Here is a 22,910-nt window from a genome sequence, read left to right as displayed (position 1 = left end):
TGCTAAACTGGATGCTACAGAGCATAGATGGGTGGCCGCTTTGGCTAGCTATGACTTCAGCATTCAATACCAATCAGGGAGAAGCAATGGAGATGCAGATGCATTGTCCAGGCGTTCACAGGCGCCAGGAATTGCTGTGATACCCACGGATGGAGTGAGAGCTATTTGCAGTGTGAGTCACCGAGAGCCGGAGGCCCATGAGAGCCTTCATGGATGTGTTTCTGAAACTTTGGGCCTACCCCATGAATGCGTGCCTTCTGCTTCAGTAAACTATATTGCTTTGAACCAATCTCCCTTGCCCATGCTCAATGCGGCTGACTGGCAGGAAGCCCAGCTGCAAGATATTGACATTCGTGATACACTACTTGCCAAAAGGGAGGGGCGATGCCCAGCTGCCGTTGTCCCACCTACCCCAGAGGGCAAACTACTATTGAGAGAATGGACCAAACTAAAACTGATTCAGGGAGTGCTACACCGCACGACCACAGACCCTCTACAAAAGCAACAGAATCAACTAGTGCTGCCGAAAGAGTACAGCGCCCTGGCCATGAGGGCCCTGCATGATGACTTTGGACATTTAGGGATGGAGAGGACCCTGGAACTTATCCGCAGTAGATTCTATTGGCCCTGGATGGCTGAAGATTTTCGCAGGAAATGTGAGACCTGCACGCGATGTGTTCAAAGGAAAACTCTGCCCACGAGGGCTGCATATCTGAAGAACATCACCAGCAACAAACTTCTGGAGCTTGTTTGCACTGATTTCTTGTCTTTAGAAGTGGACAAGAGGAATATTGGGAACATTCTAATAGTGACCGACCATTATACGCGATATGCGCAGGCATATCCCACACGTGATCAGAGGGCCACCACGTCGCTCGAGTACTGTGGGAAAAGTATTTCTCAGTTTATGGATTCCCAGCCCGGATACACTCGGATCAGGGACGAGACTTTGAGAGTCAGCTTCTAAAGGAGATGCTGAGGATAGCAGGTATTAAAAAGTCGAGGACAACGCCTGATCACCCGCAAGGTGACCCTCAGCCAGAGAGGTTCAACCGAACCCTATTAGATATGTTAGGGACTTTGCGGCCAGAGCAGAAGGCAAGCTGGAGCCAACATGTCGCATTTCTGGTGCATGCCTACAACACAACAAAGAACGATGCTACGGGAGTCACCCCATATCTCTTGATGTTTGGGTGAGAACCAAGACTACCCATAGATCTGTGCTTTGGTGTATCAGAGGATGGCGATAGTTATGAAACCCATCAGCAATATGTATCCCGACTACGAGAAAAGCTGTGGGATGCTTATCAATTAGCTACGTCTGCAGCTCGGAAGAACGCAGACCACAACAAACATCGATATGATGCTAGGGTGTGTCTGCAAGAGCTCCAGCCAGGCGACACAGTCCTGTTGCAAAATTTGGATATTGCTGGTGTCATAAACAGATAAGTAAGAGTTAATAGAACAAAAGTGCTTCATATCTCTTTTGCCTGGAAAGGGTTAACAAGAACAGTGAGCCTGGCTGTCACCTGACCAGAGGACCAATCAGAGGGCAGGATACTTTCAAATCTTGAGGGAGGGAAGTTTTTGTATGTGCAGTTAGTGTTTGGTTGTTGTTCACTCTGGGGGCTCAGAGGGATCAGATGTGCAACCAGGTTTCTCTCTAATCTCTCCGATACAGGCTCTTATAAGTTCAGAATAGTGAGTACCAGGTAGAGAAAGCAAGTTAGGCTTATGGTTGTTTTCTTTATTTGCAAATGTGTATTTGGTTGGAAGGAGTTCAAATTGGTATTTTGCTGAAAAGATTTTAATTTGTACTTGTATACTTAGGCTGGAAGTGAAAAGACCCTGTACCTATTCCATTTTAAATTTACGAAGATAATTTTTACTATTTTCTTTCTTTAATTAAAAGCTTTTCTTGTTTAAGAACCTGATTGTTTTTTTATTCTGGTGAGAACCCAGGGGACTGGGTCTGGATTCACCAGGGAATTGGTGGGGAGAAAGGAGGGAAGGGGGAGAGGAAGGTTAATTTCTCTCTGTGTTAGGATTATTTTCTCTCTCAGGGAGAATCTGGGAGGGGGAGAGAGAAGGAGGGGGGAATGTAAATTTTCCGCTCTGTTTAAAGATTCAAGGAGTTTGAATCAGAGTGATCTTCCAGGGTAACCCAGGGAGGGGAAGCCTGGGAGAGGCAACAGTGAGGGAAAGGGTTTACTTTCCTTGTGTTAAGATCCAGAGGGACTGGGTCTTGGGGGTCCCCAGGCAAGGTTTTAGGGGGGTACCAGAGTGTACCAGGCACTGGAATTCCTGGTTGGTGGCAGCGCTACAAGTACTAAGCTGGTAATTGAGCTTAGAGGAATTCATACTGGTACCCCATCTTTTGGACGCTAAGGTTCAGAGTGGGGAATTATACCATGACAGCTGGCAAACACAAGATAGCTGACAGATGGACGGCAATACCTTACTTGGTGATGGAAAAGCTCGGAGACCTGCCAGTCTACAAGATCAAACCTGAAGAGGGTCCAGGGCAGACCAAAACCGTGCACAGAAACCTTTTGCTCCCTGTGGGGGAATTGGTAGGCAGCCCTTATGAGAAGCTTAGGCCTTAGGCCACAACAGGGCAACTGGGCAGAACAAAGGTGCTATACCAAAGTCGCCCTCCAACGTGGACAGCCGGCCTTCTGCAGCTAATTTACCCCTACTCAGCACATCTGACAGTGAGTCTGAGGAGGAAGACACAACCATGGTGTATCCTGGGATGAAGACAAGATTTCAGTCTCAATCAGCTGAATCAAAAGAGAGCACCTCCTCTTCCACCCTAAACCCTATGGCAGATGTATTTAGGCCCATTCCTGACACTCCTGAGCCATTGGTGGGACCCATGTGTGATGACATGCACAGGTTGTTGGATGATGGCGACATGCAGATGGAGGATGTCCTGAGCACCTTGGACTCTCCACTGTTGGAGCTGGAAATGCAGGGGCCTATGCCAGTATCCGAGGAGAACTCACAGGAAATCTCCCCATCCATCACTCAGGAGGATGTCCTCCGTACCACAGCAACAGGGATTCTCAATAGGCGAGACAGGGTAATAAGACCAGTGAAATGGTTAACTTACGATGCACCTTGGGTGAATAGTGAGGAGCCAATACATTTAGCGCATAGGTTTGTGAAAGCTAAAGAGGGCTATCTGAGGCCCTTTGGAGGGGACCAATGAGTTGGTATAGTAGGGAAGGTGATTTGTCGGGACGACAAATTTTTGGCTTCGGGGAGGATGTAAGCAGAGTCAGGATGAGCACTACTCTGACATCTGGTGGTGAACTGTAGAGAGTGTGGAAAGAATTTCAAGAATTTGCATTGGCATCCAGCCCCCTACTTAGCATAACCCCACAGCAGCTTAGGATGGTGATTTTAACAGCTCTGGGATCCCCAATTTCTTTGTTATTGGGGCAGAAAAAAAAAGTTTGTCACCCTGATTGTGTGAATGGGGAGCTGTGAAACTGCTTTGTGACAGAAATGACTCAACCTCAGTTGGGTGGTACTTGCTAAACATGGGACATGGGTTCCAAAACCCCATGAATTGAGAGAGGTTGGGGACTGGTGTGTGTACTTGATGGTATGGGCCCCTTTTGAGGGCCTGGAACACCAATTGCACATCCTCCTCTCTCCAATGTTAAAGAGTAGAGCTAATTTTTGATTCTATTAGGAGTCCATCTAGAGACTGCTGAGCTGAATTCATGTTGGGCCAATAGTGCACCAGCACCAGGGCTCCCCTATTAAGAGCTGAAATCACTGAAAGAGCTGAATTGAGATCACGGAGTGCTGTGCTAACTAGTGGGGGAGCCTGAAGACCTATTGTTAAGTGGCTGGCAGAGCAGACCAGTTTGCAGTGTGTTGGAGCAGCCCATGGAACAGTGAGCGGAGTGAAGTGGTTTGCAGCGACAGCTGGAGGAGTGGCACAGCTGGTGTGGTGGAGCTGGTTATGGTGAAGGCTGCAGCAGAACTCCATGGAGAGGCGGAGCAGTTAGCCCTGGCCCACATAAGGTGCCCCTTAACAGCCTGGGTGGAAAGGGTGGGGGGGGAAGTCCACACCCTGTGTGGACTTCCCCCCCCCCATCCTTTCCACCCAGGCTGTGGAGGGGCGGTAAAACTCTGCAGATAAACTCTCGAATTCTGGGGTGGCACTGACCAGAGACTTTTGGGTTGTTGGACTTTGAGGTGATTGGACTTAAGACCCTAAGGGGAAAAGGACATTGCCAAAAATACCTGGGGGTGGGTTTTTTTTTGTTTGTTTATGGTTTGTGCTATAATCCTGTGTATGGTGTTTCTCCAGTGGGATGCCGCATTGTTTCCTTCCTTTATTAAAAAGATTTTGCTACACTCAGACTCTGTGCTTGTGAGAGGGGAAGTATTGCCTCCTAGAGGCACGCAGGGGGGTGTGGTATGTAAGTGTCCCAGGTCACTGGGTGGGGGCTTGAGCCGGTTATGCATGGTGTTATTGAAACGGAACCCCTGGATACTGAACCCTGCCCTTGTTGCTGCCAATTCAGAGGGGCAGAAGGGTTACACTTGTTCCCATAATTTAAGAACTAGGGGCCACCAAATGAAATTAATGGGGAGCAGGTTTAAAACAAATAAAAGGAAGTTCTTTGCACAGCACACAGTCAATCTGTGGAACTCCTTGCCTGAGGAGGTTGTGAAGGCTGGGACTATAACAGGGATTAAAAGAGAACTAGATAACTTCATGGAGGTTAAGTCCATTAATGGCTATTAGCCAAGATGGGTAAGGAATGGTGTCCCTAGTCTCTGTTTGTCAGAGGATGGAGATGGATGGCAGCAGAGAGATCACTGGATCATTACCTGTTAGGTTCACTCCCTCTGGGGCACGTGGCGTTGGCCACTGTTGGCAGACAGGATGCTGGACTGTATGGACCCTTAGTCTGACCTAGTATGGCCGTTCTTATGTTCTTATGTTCTTATGACACTGCTTTGGGTAAGGGAGACAGGCGCTCTCAGAATTCTAGGTCCCAGTTCATTAGTCCATAAGGCCTAAGCTTCTCTATCTCTAGTCCACAGGTAGGACAGGTCTGTTGGTTCCTGGCATAGGGTGATTTGCCCATTTAACAGGGACCAGGGTCCAGTGTACGTGTGACTCAGCAGCTGCCTTCCAGTCCCAGCTGGGTTTAAGAGAAGGCACCTGGACTGTGTGAAAAAGAGACAGATAATGTCAGGGGAGAGCTGCCTGAGGAGGAGAGGAGAGAATCAGAGACAGGAAAACAGCAGGGGAGAGCTGCTGGAGACAGAGAAGGGCAGGGGGCTGCCTGACCAGGAGAGGAGAGACAGGAGCAGCACAGGAAAGCTGGACCAGAGAGCTGCTGGGGAGAACAAAAGGTGAAGCCTGTTGTTGGTGAGGACTGGCCCCGGCTGGGGAAACTCACTGAGTCATAGGAGAGCTCATGCATAGGCTCCTGGAGACATGGAGAAGAGCCAGCCTAGCTAAGGGAAGCTGAGCCCAAAACAAGAGGGTTGATGCTGGAGGGTGGCTCCCAGGAGCAGGGGTTGGATTCACAACCGGCGATGCCTGGGTGTGTATAACGCTGTGGGAAGGCCCCTTGCAGCAGGCCTGAGTGGAGGGCTGTGGGAAATGGAGCCCAAGGAGAAGGAGTTGGTCCTGGAGGGAGGTTCCCTGAGCAGGAGTAGGACTCTCTGGTGAGGAGGCATGTGCGGTGGATCAGTGCAGGGAGTCCTCGTTCAGGGGACCTGACCTGGGGCCATGGGAGAAGAAGAGCGATAGGAAAGAAGTGGATCTGGGAATGCTCACGTGGATGGCCTAGAGAGTGAGTCCCTGGAACAGGGTCCAAGAGTGGCACCAGGTTGGAGACAGATTCTTGGGAGGGTGATCTGGAAATGATGTCCCTGCCAGGGGTAGGGATAACTGTTGCGAGTCTGTTGTCCTTTAGAGTTTGAGGAAGGTTGGTTTTACCATGAGGGTTCTGCAGATTATTTCTTGTGTACCTGAATAAATTACGTCCAAGGGTGGGGTTCAAATGGACACAGACTGTATTCCTTCATATGCGTGAATGAAGGGGAAACTGAGGCAGGCATACTGGTGGTGCCATGGACTGCCACAGGGGTCCACTCAAGGTGAGGCTGCCCTGCTACAGTTCCATTAGTACAGTATTGCTAACTACATCTGAGTTTACTCTCGTTTGGTAACTGGCCCTTTTTCACAAGGGGTAGATCCTCTGCGTGAGATTCTTGCCACTGTGCATTCCCTTTCTCCTAGAGGAGTGGTTCCCAAACCCCTGGCGTTTCACAACATTTTATAGGGGATTCTCGGAGGAAAAAATTCCCTAATGGCAGACAGAGCTCTCGCTAGAGACTCCTTATAAGAACTGAAAAGGGGGATGGATATTTTTGCTGTTTTTAAAATTATACAGGCAGCTAGTATTGTTTTTAAAATTATTATGAAGAACAAGTTTAAGCTTTGTTGTAATGTGCATTGTTTGCCTGGACTGCTCAAGACCTGAATGCTTGTGTAGGAGGAACTCTTTGAGTTGGCTTCTTAAATACCTTCATGCTGTTTCTCACTTGATGCTCCTTGATGAAACGTAGGAGCCTTGTCTTATAACAGGCTTATTCAAAGTGGTACAAGCTACGAAAGTGAAATCTTGGAAGAGTGTTGCCGTTTTCATAATTTAATAAAATACTGTAATGATAAATAATAATAATAGTGTGTAATGAGCATGTCATAAAAACAAATTTTATATTTCCAAGATCACTGCTTTCATAATTTATACTCAGGTAAAGGAGAAAATCCCTGGAAATACTCATTTTTAGCAGGGGGTTTGCAAGACTTGACATTTTAATGAAAGAGGTTCACAGGTTGTTAAAGTCTGAATATGTCCTAGAGAATATGGTGACTGTTCTGATCTGTGGCTTGGAAGTTGGACATAGTCGTTCAACTATAGCAAAGTCATGGGTCCAAGGCTCTCACACACAGATATTCTAGGATCGGCAAGTGCAGAGTTCAATCTCCCTGCATTGTGTGTTGGCCCTTCGAGCAGGTGGTACAATAAACTTAGAGAAGGTTCTGAGCTGTTTCAGTTGTGAGACTTAATCCTGCATACAGGGCGGGGACTGAAAGTGGAAAAAATTGGCAGCCCGGAATGAAGCGAGAGAAGCTTGTGAATGAGTCAAAAGCTGGACACCAATTTGAAAATGGTGATTTCCCGGCTTTACCTTTCTTAGCTGGGGAACAAGCTCCATCATCTCTGTTCCCCTTTCAAGCCATGAAACAAAGAAACACAGACATTGAAAAGGCTCGTTCCTTTCACTATATTCTCCAGTGCTTTGTCATCACTCACTCCACTAAAGGTCGCGTCGCCAGGTGTTTCTTGGACGGCCTCTTTTCCGCTTGCCTTGGGGGTTGCTAGTTTTAAATAGATGCTTGGGAAGCCTGGTAGCTATGTCTTTGACTGAAGCCAAAAGCAGGGATCCAAGCTTTAAGCCTAAGTGCAAATCCGTTATTTCCCTCCTGAATTAGGAGTGAGTTATGCCATTGTCAGAGCTGCAGAACTTGGATTATTTTATTTTGTGGACTATGGCCCTTAGTCTAACATTGTTCATTCAAAGTAATGTGCTGGATGTAAGATATTCTGAGGTGCAACAAATCTTTCAGCAACAGATACAAATCACCATAAATCAGCACTTGCATTTTGCTTAGATGGTAATAAAAGCACAGGCTGAAATGAAGGCGATCCAAACCTTACACTTAGCATTAGGGAAAATAGCTTTTTAACAGCAGCATTTTCTTGATGCACAGAAATGAACTCCTATTTAAGACGCTTCTCGTTGCTTTTGGAGCTATGTTTTGTATTGTTATATTTCAGGGGGTCATATTATCTTTTATTCTTAATGAAGCCCATAAACGAAGACAGGAGGTTCACATTGATTGAATACATTTCTTTGTTTTTCCCTGACATTGCTTCAGGGACATCCAGCAAAGGACTGCAGCTGCATAGTCTCTTGTAAGGATTGTGCCATTTAGCAACTTGTTAACAGGCATCTGAATAACTAAAGTTAATTCTGTTGGATGTACAAGATTCATTTTGAAGTTTATAATGTTATTAAAAGAAGCCCTATGAATTAGCAGCATGGCTAGGCATGAATACAAAATCACAGGAAGATGAATGGTCTTGTCATTGGTGAAAGTGTGACAGAATGAAATCTCAAGTAATCTTTCCGGGGTTAGAAATAAACTATATTCTGCTCTCAATTTATGCAAGGGTGATAGGGCTCACGCCTGAAGACAAAGCGCTTTGTGATGAGTTCCCTTCTGGTGGGATTATTTCATCTTTGGGCTGGCAAAACCAATTTGGATTTCGTGAAACAGCAAAGTGTGGCTCTCTCTGGAAAGGGGGATATTTTCAGGGTCAGTAGCTGATGTCACATGTTAAACTCTGCTAGTCATGTCAGAGCTTTGCTGGTCTTACCCATCAGGACTTGGGTGGAGTCACAGTTGGAGGGAGGGTACACCTTGAGATTTTTCAAATTAAAGGGTGAAAATGTTCTTTTTTAAGATGGCTCAAAGATCCATGTTGCAACATGCATGTAACAATTAGGCTCCTAGTCTGGGCACTTGCTCAGTCCCATTTGCATTGCTGGCTTTTTGCTTTGCATTTTTATTTCAGTGGGGCTCCGGAAGACAGCCCTGAGCACTGATGGTGTTTCAGACAGGGCCAGTGGAAATATAAGTAAAGGCACTCACTGGTGGGTTGATGCCAGGGCTGGAGGCTTGAACTCTCAGCTTTGAATGAGAGGCTACAGAATCTACCTCCATTGGGCCCCGCCCAGAGCTGCAAACTCTCATGTTTTTATCACCAATCTCACGATATACAAGGTTTTTCTTGAAGCCCCAGCTCCTGGAAATGTAATGACATGAGAATCTCAGATTCAGGTAAACTAAGCTTCTAGTCTTCGTGGTTGTGGAGAAAAGCTAGAAAATATGACCGTGAGTGTAGCCCAAAGGTTCAAAACCCAGAAAGCAAGAACAAATGAACCCCAAAGGTTTCTAAATCTTACAATCTTTAAGCCAGTTTCAAGATTTTGGGGCCTAACTTGAGACTTTTGAACAGTAGGGACTGGCTATAATACAACACAACGCTTTCCAGAGAGGATCCAACGACTGTACCCTCACAGGAATCCATGTTCTTAAAAACACTTTACAAAGAAGTATGGCAGCCTAGAAACTCACAAGGTTGTCAAGGAGACAAGATGGCTGCCTAAAGGGAAGACGCTTCCTGCCACCAAGGCTGGCGTGACAGAGCTTCCAACAGAGATCAAGACCTTATTTGCACAAAACGTGTACCAGTTAAATAAACTGATTTTAGTTAAGCTGGTTCCCTCCTTGTGTGGAAATTATTTGGGTTTAAGAATAGTTTACTGCAGTTTAGCTTAACTTTGTTCCCAATTGACTTAAGCTCAACTGAAATCAGTGTGTCCACACAAAGGTTTGTTCCTGTTTAGCAGAATTGGTTTAAATTCACACCTTAGTTTAAAGCACTGCAACTCTGTGTAGACAAGACTGTAGATGCATGTTTCCATGAGACTTACTAAAACTGTAGTGTTGGTATATGCTGTGCCTTCATTCACAGAAGAAGACTATCTCCTGAACAATGGCAGTGCCATACTGTGAGCAAACCAACGGGTGTGGGGTGTGCACGTGTGTGTGGGTATGTGTGTGTTTCACCCTTGCTGATGTGAGGTGTACATCCTGGAAGGGGCAGATTGCCTTTCCCTAAGTAGGATGTCACCTTTGCAGAGCATCTAAACTCCCCTGGCCTGCATTCTTTCCTAAACCCAGCCTTTGGCAAGGCAGTCCATTGGAACGTTGTCAAAACCCCAGACTGGCTTATTAATAGCATTTGTCCAGGTCATCTTGATATACAAGGAATGTTATTTTACCAGCTGGTTACACAATGCTGTCATCTTCATGTCATTCAACCAATGACGAAAGGAACCTAGATCAGGGCCCTATAGGCCGTCTGTTTACACACAGAACCATCTTGCAACAAAGTGACAATAGGAATAATTACTCCTCAGGGTTGGAGCAAGGCTCTGAGCATCTGGACACTTTTGTGCAGGGAATTTACCCTTAGGGAAGAAAAAGGAAGGCTATGCTACTGACAAAATGCTGTAGACTTGTATATTTAATTAATAATGCTTTAGCCAAAACATTTCCCCTACTGCTGGTGCTTATTAGCATTATAAACATAAGAAAAAATGGATAGAGGGAATTAACAGGGAAGGTGTGTTTGCATTATGCATGGATGTTGGGACTTTCAAAGCCAACTAGGGATTTAGCTATGAAGCTCCTATTTGAAATTAATGGGAGCCGTGTGACTGAATTCCCCAGTAGGCTTTGAAACTCTCAACCAGAAACTTTAGTGGCCAGTAGAAAAAAGAGGAATAGTTTGAGTGATCTGAGAATCAGTGAAAAAGAAAGTGCTGATGTTGAGAATACAGTATAAGAAAGATGCATAAGTCTGAGGCTTTTTTTTTTAAACTGCACACCATTCGTAAAAGCAGGTTGAAATGAAACAACGTCACTGAAGCACAGAGGCCAGGTGGGTGAGGTACTATCTTTTATTGAACACCATATCACCCATGGGCAAACACTTTTCACAAAATGTTCACTCCATATCTTGTCTCTCAGTCCTCATCCTCAAAGCAAAACTGCACAACGCCATAAAAGATGAGCCTGGAAACTTAAATTCATAACTTTGCGTGACGCTAAAAATCATGGCCTTAATAAGGACACTGGAATTATGGTTTATTACAACAATCTGTAACCACTAAGCCCCCTTTTTTTGTCCTGTGACTCCAGAGGTGTTAATGGACCACTTTTGGTCTTTCAGAATATGTGTTGACTACTTGTGCTAAACTATCTTTTTCACCTCAGCTGTGACACTTTTATACTTTCTCCAGGCCTGAAGCTCTGTGTGGCTCAAAAGCTTCTCTTTTACCAACAGAAGTTAGTCCGATAAAAGATATTACCTCACCCACCTTGTGTCTCTAATATGCTGAGACCAACACAGCTACAACTACACTGCAAACAAATTAAAGCATAGGGCAAACACATATGCACACAGATCCAGGTTCATAAACACCTCAGTATATAATAAGATTGTCAGACAAGAACTCAGGTGGTGGTTCTTTATGTATTGCAGCCACTGATGATCAATGAATTCTGAGCATTTTTCACTGTGTACTTGACTTTCAAGTAATTTGAAGACATATAAAATATCTTGAATCCCATTTCACAGAAGTGTGAGTTGCACTCAGAATAGAAAATATCAGAGGGATAGCCAACGAAGTGGGTATTCACCCACGAAAGCTAATGCTCCAAAACGTCTGTTAGTCTATAAGGTGCCACAGGACTCAGAATAGAAAATATACTTCTGTGGGATTTTCCCCAGGGGCTACAACTGATTTAGATTAAATATGGAAAAAATCAGCAAAGGAATGAAAATTAGGCTATATCTACAGGAGCACTTTTGTCGGCAAAAAACTTTTGTCCATTGGAGTGTGAAAAAAACACCCTCCTCCCCTGACTGATATCAGTTTCACTGACAAAAGCGCTGGTGTGGACAGCGCTATGTTGGAGGGAGATGTTCTCCCTCTGATATAGCTACCGACACTCATTGGGCGTGACAGGAGAGCTCTCTCCCATTGGCACAGAGCGGCTGCACAGGAGACCTTACAACAGCAGAGCTGCAGTGATACAGCTGTGCTGCAGTAAGGTCTGTAGTGTAGAAACAGTCCTTTTTCCAATGGCTCTTTGTGATGTAAAGGAACATGCTAGATGGACTAGATGTGAGCTGCATGAACACTTTGCTGTTCCCTACTGCTGTCGTTCCTCTGACCTAATCCACAAGTGTTTGAATGGACGGTGAACATTTCTAGTGTTGAAAATTGACCTGTTTTTTTGCTGTTGTAGCAGTTTGTGACAAAATGCACATGCTGCTGTCTTACTGACTGTAGATGAAAACAGTCATGTACAGTAGGTTTCCAACATCCTAAGTTTCCCTACAGTACAAACTTAAATATTCTAGCAAAACCACCAGCACTGCATGGCATACATATTACAAGAAGGAATTAATCACCTGAATTTAATCAGTGCATAATGCCAGTAGGTCTGGATAGAACAGAACTGCATGGCTCTTGAAAATGGCTGATTTATATTTTGGTAACACTTTGCTTGACAAGAGGTGAGCTAGAAGCTAGGCTAGCAAGAGGTGTTGTATGGAGGGGCATGCTGGATGGGACAGAAATGGATCCCTATTTAGGTTAATTAATAAACCCCGCACGCTCTCATGTCTTTAACAATACTATTAATGGGTCATTGTGATGTACTGGCGGAAGTAAATATTTCTGCCAGGCAAGAGAACTACACCCAGTGGTAACATTACAACTTAAAAATAACTCTGTTATTGAACGCTTCAATCAGACTGTTTTTTCTGTTAATGCTATACCAGTACTGTGCACCTTGGAGCAGCACAAGACCATCTAGATTGGAGATGGAAAAATCTTATTTGGCTACAGTTGCTGTAAAGTATCCTCCTGCAGGATTGTCCCCGATAGTATTAAATATCAAAAACAATTGGACTCCACCACTTTCTTTGGAAGACTAATGTGCAGCCCCCATAGACATGTTTCCAGATATTCAGTCTGCATTTTTCTTTTCCTTAATTTCACCCTCCATTAAAATTATTTAACGCAGTGGCTTGATGCAGTTAATAAATGCGGGCTTTGTATTCTTTAGACCGTATATAAGGAAGAGATTTTCAAAGTCACAAAAGGGAATTAGGCACACAACTCCTACTGATTTTCAGTTGGCTTCTAACTGCCCCTTGTGCCTTTGAAAAACTCTCCTCTCTCTCCACTTCTCACCCTCCCAAGAGTAGCGACACAGCCACAAATGGCTTTTTTCTGTGTTTAAAGGAGCAATCTCAGTAAAAATCATCCCTATGCAGATGATCAGCACAAGGCTAATACACCGTGTCATTCAACCCAGAGAGTGAAGTGGAACTAGAATGGTGTATAGGTCTTGCTCTGGCCCTTTGCACCAGTGTGAATGTCACACTAGACTTTTAAAAATTAGGGATAATAATAAACACTTCCATGTAGTTCTATCATGAGTATGCTCCACAGCATAAAGGAAGCAGAGAGTTTAGTTGTGGGGACCGGCTGTCCCTTGTTTTGGCATGCAAGAGTGGTGGTGCATCCAAATAAAATGCTATCGTTGGGCTTTTCTTTGGCAATGTTAGAGTGGGATTGAAAGTAGGGCAGGCAGTGGGACCTTGGTCAATACCTTGACGGTGCTGCTATATTAGGAGTTCTGTACTAAAAGAAGATAAGGACAGAGGTTGAAACCTTCCTCCTTTTTAATGAACCCATCCAACACACTCCACAGGACAGAAATTGCTAAAATCCAGACTGTTTCACTGCAGCTCATAAATGAGATTCTTGTCAATGATGAGTATGTACCATCCGCTGTAGGAACAGTAGGGTAAAAAAAGTGAACAATGCTGTCTCCAGATGGCTCATTTTTACTGAAGGATTTTTACTGTGGGTTGGGGGCCAAACCTGACCAGCTTGCCGAGTGAGTGAGCCTAGATAATAAATGCACATACACTGCTAATCTGAGAAAACACACACATTTGGAAAACAGCATAGTCAAGGGGGCAATTGGTCAAGTTGCTTCCAGGAGCAGGCTAAAGCTGTAAGTCTTTCGAGTTCTAATCAGAGAGTCTTCATTTTAAATAAATGAAAAGATTGCATTATAGTCCATGCAGATCACAGGCAAGCAATGTTCTTTTCTTTAGGAATACTAATAAGTGGCTTTAGTATATTTATTGCCTCGTTCAGATCTTTTATTGTCAAGCAGCCTTATTTATCTGTCTCTCTCCCGCTCCATGTATTTGAACTGTTCTTGTCTTGGATCCCAACATTTCAGTGATCTAGATAGCAACCATTAGTTTTTGTCAAAGTATCTGTTCATGTTCAGTGTCTGTATAATCACAGGGAATGAAAATGCCACTTAATGCAAGAGAGAGACCTAAGCCCATGAGGTGTCTGGAGAACTTGGCACACATCCCCTAACATATTACTGCATTGGCAGCATTGCCTAGTGATTCATGGGGTGAAAGAATACACGTTTGCATATGGTTTGATTCTGGGCACCCTGTTTTGTTATGACTTCACTGTGAACAGCTGTGCATGCATACTCGCAGGAACACAAGGTAGCTGGAAGAGATGTGTGGTTTAAACAATGGCTTTGTACTGATTTCAGGTGGGATAAACAAAAGTAAGAGGCAGAGTCCCTGGCTGTTGGAAAGCTCTTGCTCCAAACAGGGCCAGAAAAGAATTCTGATCCCATTTAGGCACTTCAATAAGCAGCCAACCCAGCATGCTGAGCTCTTCTGAAAATCTGTCCAACAGTGTACAGCTCTAAATGCACTCATCACGTTTCCTTGTGGTGCTGACTCAAATATCCGTTATGAGTAATACTCACGACAAATGCAGCCCTTTCACCCTGTTTGTAAATTGTTGACAACAAGCCCAGTAGCTATGGAAGTGTTTGTTGTTTAGCCTTTGGGTTTTTTGGAACTTTTTTCTCCACCCATTCACCAGTACTGATGGACAATTATTCCCTACCCTCAACTCACATGATATTGGCTCTGCTCCCTGGTGTTAAACCTACCGTCTCCTTTAAATACACTGAAGACAAATTGTGTGTGTGTGAAATATCAGTTGGGAGACTGAAAAATCAGAGGAGGTGAGTACTGCACTTGAAAAGTGATGCAGCAATAATGCCAGTTGGGACACTCTCTCTGTGGGGGCTTCAGGTGCAGCCTGCTAAGAACCATAGGACTAAAAAATAATAATTAAAAAAAAGGTGTTCAGAGATATCCTCGTGATCAGTGCCTGAATAAGAAACAAGGTGGATAGAGATGGATGTTTGGGAATTGTTAAATGCTTAATTCTCACAGTTTATAAGCAGAAGAGTCTCCGGCACAGATGACTAGCAAAGTTATGAATTTAAATTTCCAGGTTCGTCTTTTATAATGGTAAACATTCAGAGCGCACTAAAGTCTATATGGCAGTTGAAGAATGCGAGTATTCCTCAACTGCCATGCAATCTGACTGGCCCTCAGCACTAGCTGGTGCCCCACATGCCCAGATGTGTGAAACTGGTGTCTGGAGGGATCACCACATGGAAAGTAAAGGGACTGGCTTAACCTGGGAAAGAAATGTAAAGAATATGTAAAGAAATGGAAAAGCTGGACATCACAATAATGGGAACAAGTGAGATGTTCTGGAGAGGTCAAGATGACTTTGTCATAAGCATTACGAGTGGCAAAGAATACAGAGTTATTCATGCAGGTGGATGGCAAAGTAGGAAAGGAATGGTAATTATAGTAGGTAGGATGTAGCTGGAAGGATTGAATAAGTAAATCTATCTGAACAATAATGATAATTGTGATACAAGCACTTCCAAAAGATATTATTGAACTGCAGATTCTGATGACGTCCAACAGTTCTGTGAAAACATTGAAAAGCAATGGAAATGAGTGATGGGAAAAAAAAAGACAGAGTGGTAATTCTTATGGGAGACTGGAACACAAAAGTGGAAGAGGTAGGATATCTGTGACGGTTGGCACATTAGACCGTAGTGGAACAAATGATAGAGGAGAAAGATTTATGGAATTTTGTGAGAAAGATGACCTCATTATCTGCAATACTCATGTTGAAGAGAACCTTTTGCAATCAACCATAGTTATAGAAGTGGTGTTAGGAAGGTTAAGGTTATGCCAAGTGCAAATTGTGGATCAGATTATAGATTGGTATTGATGAGACTGATATCAAACTGAAAAAATTTATGGAAAGTCAAACACTATCTAGGTTGGAACCTTGAAACTCTGAGGAATTAGGAGATACAAAGTCATTACCAAGAAGAAGTGTTGCATATCATTCGTGAAAACAGAAACCCAGTGACTTGAGTGCATCTGCAAGATGCTATCAAAGAAGCTGCAGATAAATGTATAGGAAGAAGTTACTAGCTAAGAAAACCCTCTGGATACCAGATGAAATTATTGTTGTGATGGACAAAAGAAGGCCAGTAAAAGCACAAAGATCAATAACAGAAAGAGAAGAATAGTGAAGACTAAATAAAATAATAAAGAATAAATGCAGATTAGCAAAGTCCGAATGATTGAATGAGAAATGTAAAGACATTGAACAATTGGATAAAGAGAAGGAACAAGTGAGGTATCAAAAGGTAAGAAACTTTAATTACAGAAAAAAAGGTGATCGATATGACAATTAAGGACAAAAATGGGCAATATTTGATGGATCCTAAAGACAAGAATGAGAGATAGGGAGAATATATCAAAGAACTATGTAGTGGTAGGCCTGAAAAATCTCAATTTAGAGATCAGTCAAGTAAACCTGCCAATAATGGATGAAGAAATCAAGGCAGCGGTGACTTCTGAATGGAAAAGTGCTAGATTGTGCTTGAATACTGGCTGAATTGTTAAAAAACATAGAGGATGAAGGCTGACAGCCCTGTCAGAGGTAATGAAGAATATGTTTAAGACAGGAGAATTGCCAGGAGATTTTACAACCCCACTCTATCCAAATCTCCCCAAAAAGAACACTTCTGCAGTCTTTACAATTCATAATCAGCCTGGTATCACATGACTCTCCTATATTTTTGCAAGTTGTTCAAGACTGAATATCCGGAAAGATTGATAAGAAAATAAGCGAAAAACAATATAGCTTCAAACTTAGAAAAGGCAGGATAAATATCATTATGAACTTGAAGCTCATATTAGAAAGATCAGTTGAAATGAGTAAAACAATATATTTGTGTTCATTGACTTCCAAAAAGCATTTGCCAGAATTCACAATTCCAAATTGCTTCATATATTAAGATCTGTAAGGACTGATGGATACAAACTCCAAATAATAAAACAATTATTCTGGAATCAGAAGGTGATTATAATGGGAGATGAAAATGAAAATCTAATAGAGATCAAGAGAGGAGTGAGATAAGGTTGTATAATGTCACTAATTCAACATTTATAGTGAGTGATTAATCAAAAAACAGAAGACAGTATTAAGATGAATGGAAAATAGGTGAATAATATTCACTATGCAGATGACACTGTTGTCATCTGATTCAGAAGATGGTCTGATGAAGTTAGTGGAGATTATATATCCTCTAGTGTTGAATGTGGACAAGACAAAACTATGGTGGTATGCAAGGATCTTGGGAAAACATGCAAGATTCCAATGAACAACATAGCTGTACAGCAAGTGAAAAATTATTGCTACTTAAGAAGCATCATTACAGAAGATGGAAGATTGGAAGATGGAAATCAGAACCAGAACAAGGAGAGTGAAAGAGACATTTTGGAAATATAAATATCTGATTAGAAGTGACACAAAACTGAAGACTAAATTCTGACTCTTAAATTTACATTTGATCTGTGTTAAATTATAGCTGTGAAACATGGACATTCAAACAAAGAAACTACAATCTTTCAAAGTACAGTGTTATAGAAGAATTCTGAAAGTATCACTGCGAGACCGTGTAATCAGCACAAAAGTATTGGAGATGACTGGAACTCAGCAAACACAAATCAGCCCTCTAGGAGCAAGCCTCCCTGTTACACTGCCCCCACCAAAAAAATCCTTAGTCACCCCAGGGCAAGTTCTAGCTGAGGGAGTACTATTTTTTCTCCCCTTCCCCAGAGCTGGCCATCTCCATGCACCTTGAGAAGGAGAGGGAGCTACCCATGCTGTCCTTGTTTGCCCAATGCTCATCATCTGGGTGCCCACCTCCCAGCAAGCATCATCTGGGTTCCCACTTCATGTCCTTTTAGAACCTTTATTTCTTCCATCGCACCTTTCCAGTCTGCTTTTTTGATGGCCTCTCTGGCTCACCATGCCTCAGGATGCTGTCCAAGAGAAGCTGCTCTCTTTCTACTGAGCTCCCTTCCTCTCTGTCATCCGGAACTGAAGCCTGTCCCTCTCATCTCCCAGCATATCAGTTTGCCACTCCAAGCCCCGCTTCCCATGGCTGGCTCATCCCTTTCTTGTAGGGCCGGCTGCTTGCTGTCCTTCAGAGCAGCCGTTTGCCTCTGGTACTTTTCCTCTCCAATCAGCTTTGTGTTCATTGACTTGTCAGATGTAGGGGGTGCTGCTGTAATGGAGGCATCGATGTTTGTGCTCCTCCCTTCATGCAGGCAAGTCCTGGTCATTTATTTCCTTTCCAGCACAGTTTCCTTTTTTGACATCCCTAGCTTGGTCTGCTGCCCAGCCCTGAGAGTGACTGTGTGCGTCACCACACTGCTTATTCCTCTCACCTCAGGCACTCAGGTATGAGAAACCCTGGAGATCGTAAAAGGAGCAACCCCCCTGCAACAGGAACGAAAGCAATTTTTTTCAATGTTTGCTTTGGACCTGGCATAGTCCCCCATTAGGCTATTATGCTGTAGGGATGCTTTCATAACCAAGGCAAGGGGACCTGGCTGCATCGGTAATGGGCACATTGCTGGGGCAGGGGGAAATGCTTGGGGGAAGAGGGATATAAGGAAAGAGGAGTGCTGAATGCAGCGAATGGACAGAGATCTCCACAAGGTTAGATTGTCTCTCGGTCCTGCAGGAATTTCAGCAGTTTGTATTTACAATGAGTTTTTATAATCTCACAAATCTTCTTGATGTGGCTTCCTAATTATTCATGAAATACAAATTAGGCCTTCTGGATGCACTTGTCCTACAGAAGTTTACTGGCTCAGAGCAGTAGAGGCCCAGCACATGTGTGCATTTCACTGTGATGTGTGTGTGGTGGTGGTGGGGGTATTTATTTATTTTAAGGAGCACACTGAAAAAAAATCACATTACTGGGAGGAATTATCACTTATATTCTAAAAGGTGGCCAGGAACACATTTTTGTTTTAATGGGCTCAATTTAGCAAAAATTAAATTTCCATAACTGCTGGCCATAGAAACACAGCTTGCATCTGTAGGTTGAGAGAGACACAGTGAGCTGAATCAGAACTGATTATAGATCATTAGCAGTAACTTATGGAGCATTCACCCTTGTGGAGAAGTATTGGCGCTCACATTGTTTGTAGGTGAGCCCATTGGCGGGAGATGCAGTTATACACATTTTTTCCAGCTATGGCATTCCATCCAATAGGCAGCATGGCTTTTGTATATTGTGTGACACTGGCCAGTTACACCAGTATAGAGCATTACTTCAGAGATGATCTCTACACCAGATAATCAGCAGCCAGGATCCACCGCACTTCCAACGTGCTCATATTTCACGCAGCCGGGGGTCCTGTGCAGCTCTTGAGATCTGAGGGCTGCAGTAGTCCTCTGGATACATAGCAGAATAACTCTCTGTCCATTAGAAAATATATCACCCAACATGATGGAGTCTTCTGCTTGTCTGAAACATCCATTTACCTGAAATATTATGGTGTACCCCAGAATCTGTTTTTCCTCAATTTTAGGGGACACTCAAGTTCATGAAAATACAGAGATTACCAACTCTGGAAAAAATAATGGAAATGCTATGCATGCATGAGGACCTCCTATGCAAGAGCAAATGACTTATAATCTGGGTGTCAGAATCACATCGCCATCGCCACAGCACTCATAAGGCATCATCCTTGCACCAATATGTTTCATTCCATAGACACACCACCCCCAACCCCTCCAGGGAGAGCAGCTGATTGCAGTTTGAGAACCCACTGTATTAGAAGAAGAGTCTCTGGCAGCATCAGTTTCCTAGGCCTGTTTTTCACTACCGCATGCAAAAAGCCCATCTCTTTGTGGGTATCTTTTTTCATATCTGAGTAGTCACCAGGCAGAGTTCAAAGGTTCATCTTCCACAAGGGAAGAAGCAGAAAGTAGCAGATTTTTCCTGGCTGATGGTTCAGTCTGCTGGGCAAGTTTTGTTGCAGTTATTCCAGTCTTTAGTAGGTGCCATTAGATTGCTCTTGCCTTCAGGTTTATCTTGTTAGCAGTTGGTAGTAGAGATAAATGCTGCAAGATAGATGTTTTGTTCTACAGTATGTGTCAACAGATGAAATGCTGGGGATGGTCCGACACTCTTTGCAGGTATTCTCTCTGCAAATGCAAACCAGAATGGGAGCTCAAAATTCCCAGACATGATTAATAGTGGACTATAAATGTTTCTTCATCATGCCACATTATTTAATATTTTTCAAGCACACCACAAGCCAGGAGAACCATTGTCCCTCATAATAGAATCCTTCCTCTCCAATCTTAGACTTTTGAGCAGTGAAATACATATCAATGTTGGCATTTAAAGTATTATCATTGAGCATCCGAGTTAGCCCCCATTTAGATGAATGGGACAGTTTTTGACTCAGAGCTGTTTTTTCTGGCTCTCTGCAAACTTGAGCAGGCATCACTCCTTTGGTCCCATTCTGATCACATTAGTGACTATGAGCCGCCAATGTGATATGGCCGTTAAAAAAGCTAATGCAGTTTTAGGATGCATCAGGCAAGGTATTTCCAGCAAAGATAAGGAGGTGTTAGTACTGTTATATAAGGCACTGGTGAGATCTCATCTGGAATACTGTGTGCAGTTCTGGTCTCCCATGTTTAAGAAGGATGAATTCAAACTGGAACAGGTTCAGAGACGAGCTACTAGGATGATCCAAGGAATGGAAAACCTGTCTTATGACAGGAGACTCAAAGAGCTTGGCTTGTTTAGCCTAGCCAAAAGAAGGCTGAGGAGGGATATGCCTGCTCTTTATAAGTATATCACAGGGATTAATATTAGGGAGGGAGAGGAATTATTTAAGCTTAGTACCAATGTAGACACAAGAACAAATGGGTATAAACTGGACACTAGGAAGTTTAGACTTAAAATTAGACGAAGGTTTCTAACCATTAGAGGAGTGAAGTTCTGGAACAGCCTTCCAAGGGGAGTAGTGGGGGCAAAAGACATATCTGGCTTTAAAACTAAGCTTGATAAGTTTATGGAAGAGATGGTATGATGGGATAGCTTAATTTTGGCAATTGATCTTTGATTATCAGCAGGTAAGTATGCCCAGTGGTCTGTGATGGGATGTTGGATGGGATGGGATCTGAGTTACTGCAGAGAATTCTTTCCTGAGTGCCGGCTGGTGAGTCTTGCCCACATGCTCAGGGTTTAGCTGATTGCCATATTTGGAGTCGGGAAGGAATTTTCCTCCAGGGCAGATTGGCAGAAGCCCTGGAGGTTTTTCGCCTTCCTCTGCAGCATGGGGCATGGGTCACTTGCTGGTGGATTCTCTGCAGCTTGAGGTCTTCAAACCACAATTTGAAGACTTCAATAACTCAGACGTAGGTTAGGGGTTTGTTATAGAAGTGGATGGGTAGGGTTCTGTGGCCTGCATTGTGCGGGAGGTCAGACTAGATGATCATGTTGGTCCCTTCTGACCCTAAAGTCTATGAGTCTATGAGTCTGAGTGTGGATTTCTTTGCAGCCACAAGACTAAAAAAGAAAAAGAAAAAAAACAATGAGATGCTGTAGGACAAATGAGAGGCCTGTCTGTGAACCCCTGACTAGGTCCTGGCACCTCCCTAAGGCACCTGTTAGAATATAAGTGCTGTATGGGCCTGCTGGGCTTGTTACCCATGGCTCATGTACTGAATAAAGCTCTCCGGGAAGAGTCAGGGGAGTTAGTGATGTGTTGTGCTGGCCAATGGTGCAGTCAGTTAGATTCAGTCAGGATCTAAAGAGGGTAGGAATGATTCTTTGCACTGGGACGCACTGGGGTTTTTGGAAGGGAAATGGCCAACGAGGTGGTGTGTTGTTGTTGTTTCTAAATGACCAATAAGCCAAACCCCAGGAAAGTAATGTGTTTGGCCACTAACTCAGGCTCTTCATGGTCTGTTGAGAATGGGGGTGGGGGGACTCACATAGCCAGATCCTAGTTCCTGAATTTTCCCATCTGTTTGATAACTAGGAGTTTGCCTTTAGTGCACCTAAGAGAAATTGTTCTGGAGCATCTCAGATATTATTCCCAGCATTGGGTTAGTTAAGGAAACTGGCCTAGGTCTAGTCTGTCCAGTAGGGACCCTACAGAAGGCTCCACCTTTACTCCATCCTGAATTGTCAATTTACTAATCTGTGATTGACAACTGAGCCCCTTTCTGATCTCTGGTACTGTACAGACTGTAATGAGAGTAATCAGGGGTTGCTTTGCTAGCAGTGCCAGACCCACTGCTGCAGAAGTGGCTGGCCATCCATCTGGTTGTTCAGTACTCATTTTATTTTTAAAGCCATCTTTTCCCCATCCCCTCTCTGGCCTGTGCCTGAAATGCTTGGCACCCTGCACCACAGCATTAAAACAGAGGAGATTTAAAATTACAATGAACCTTCCAGTGATTTTCAACAGATGATCTGAGTGGCTTTGTGCATTGCTGGGGAGGCTGGGCAGAAACCAATCCTAGCCACTGGCAGGAGAGAAGAGTCCTCATAAAAACAGACCAAACAAGCAAAAGAAGCCTGAAGGGATAGCACTTAGCCTTCCTGCAGGCGTTCTTCTCCTGTCTGCAGAAGACCTCCCCTTGGACACCCATGCAAGGAGAAAGGCGAGGGCACTAAATGTAACCCTTTTAGTGTCCCTGCACCCAGCCACAAGCTCTATCACACCAAAGAAAGGGGGGCAATAATCTAAATATTTAGGCTGTGATTTCCAGAGATGCCTGCGGGAGTGAAGTGCCCAAATCCCATTGGAATGTGGTGGCATGGCTCTGGTGAAACCCCCAACCTGGTTGGTTTTTGGGTCCCCATCCTCTAAAGAGGGGCCTGT

General features: G+C 43.9%; 1 protein-coding gene across 7 annotated transcripts in view; it reads left to right on the top strand.

Moving 5' to 3' along the window:
- ZMAT4 (zinc finger matrin-type 4) overlaps positions 1 to 22,910 on the top strand; it is a 198,937-nt gene that overhangs the window by 95,512 nt on the left and 80,515 nt on the right. The gene's annotated exons all lie outside the window — the stretch shown is intronic.

The sequence above is a fragment of the Gopherus evgoodei genome, chromosome 19, assembly GCF_007399415.2.
Source record: "Gopherus evgoodei ecotype Sinaloan lineage chromosome 19, rGopEvg1_v1.p, whole genome shotgun sequence".
Lineage (NCBI taxonomy): Eukaryota > Metazoa > Chordata > Testudines > Testudinidae > Gopherus > Gopherus evgoodei.
The sequence above is the reverse complement of the archived record's forward strand: the minus strand, read 5'-3'. Positions and strand labels throughout refer to the sequence as shown.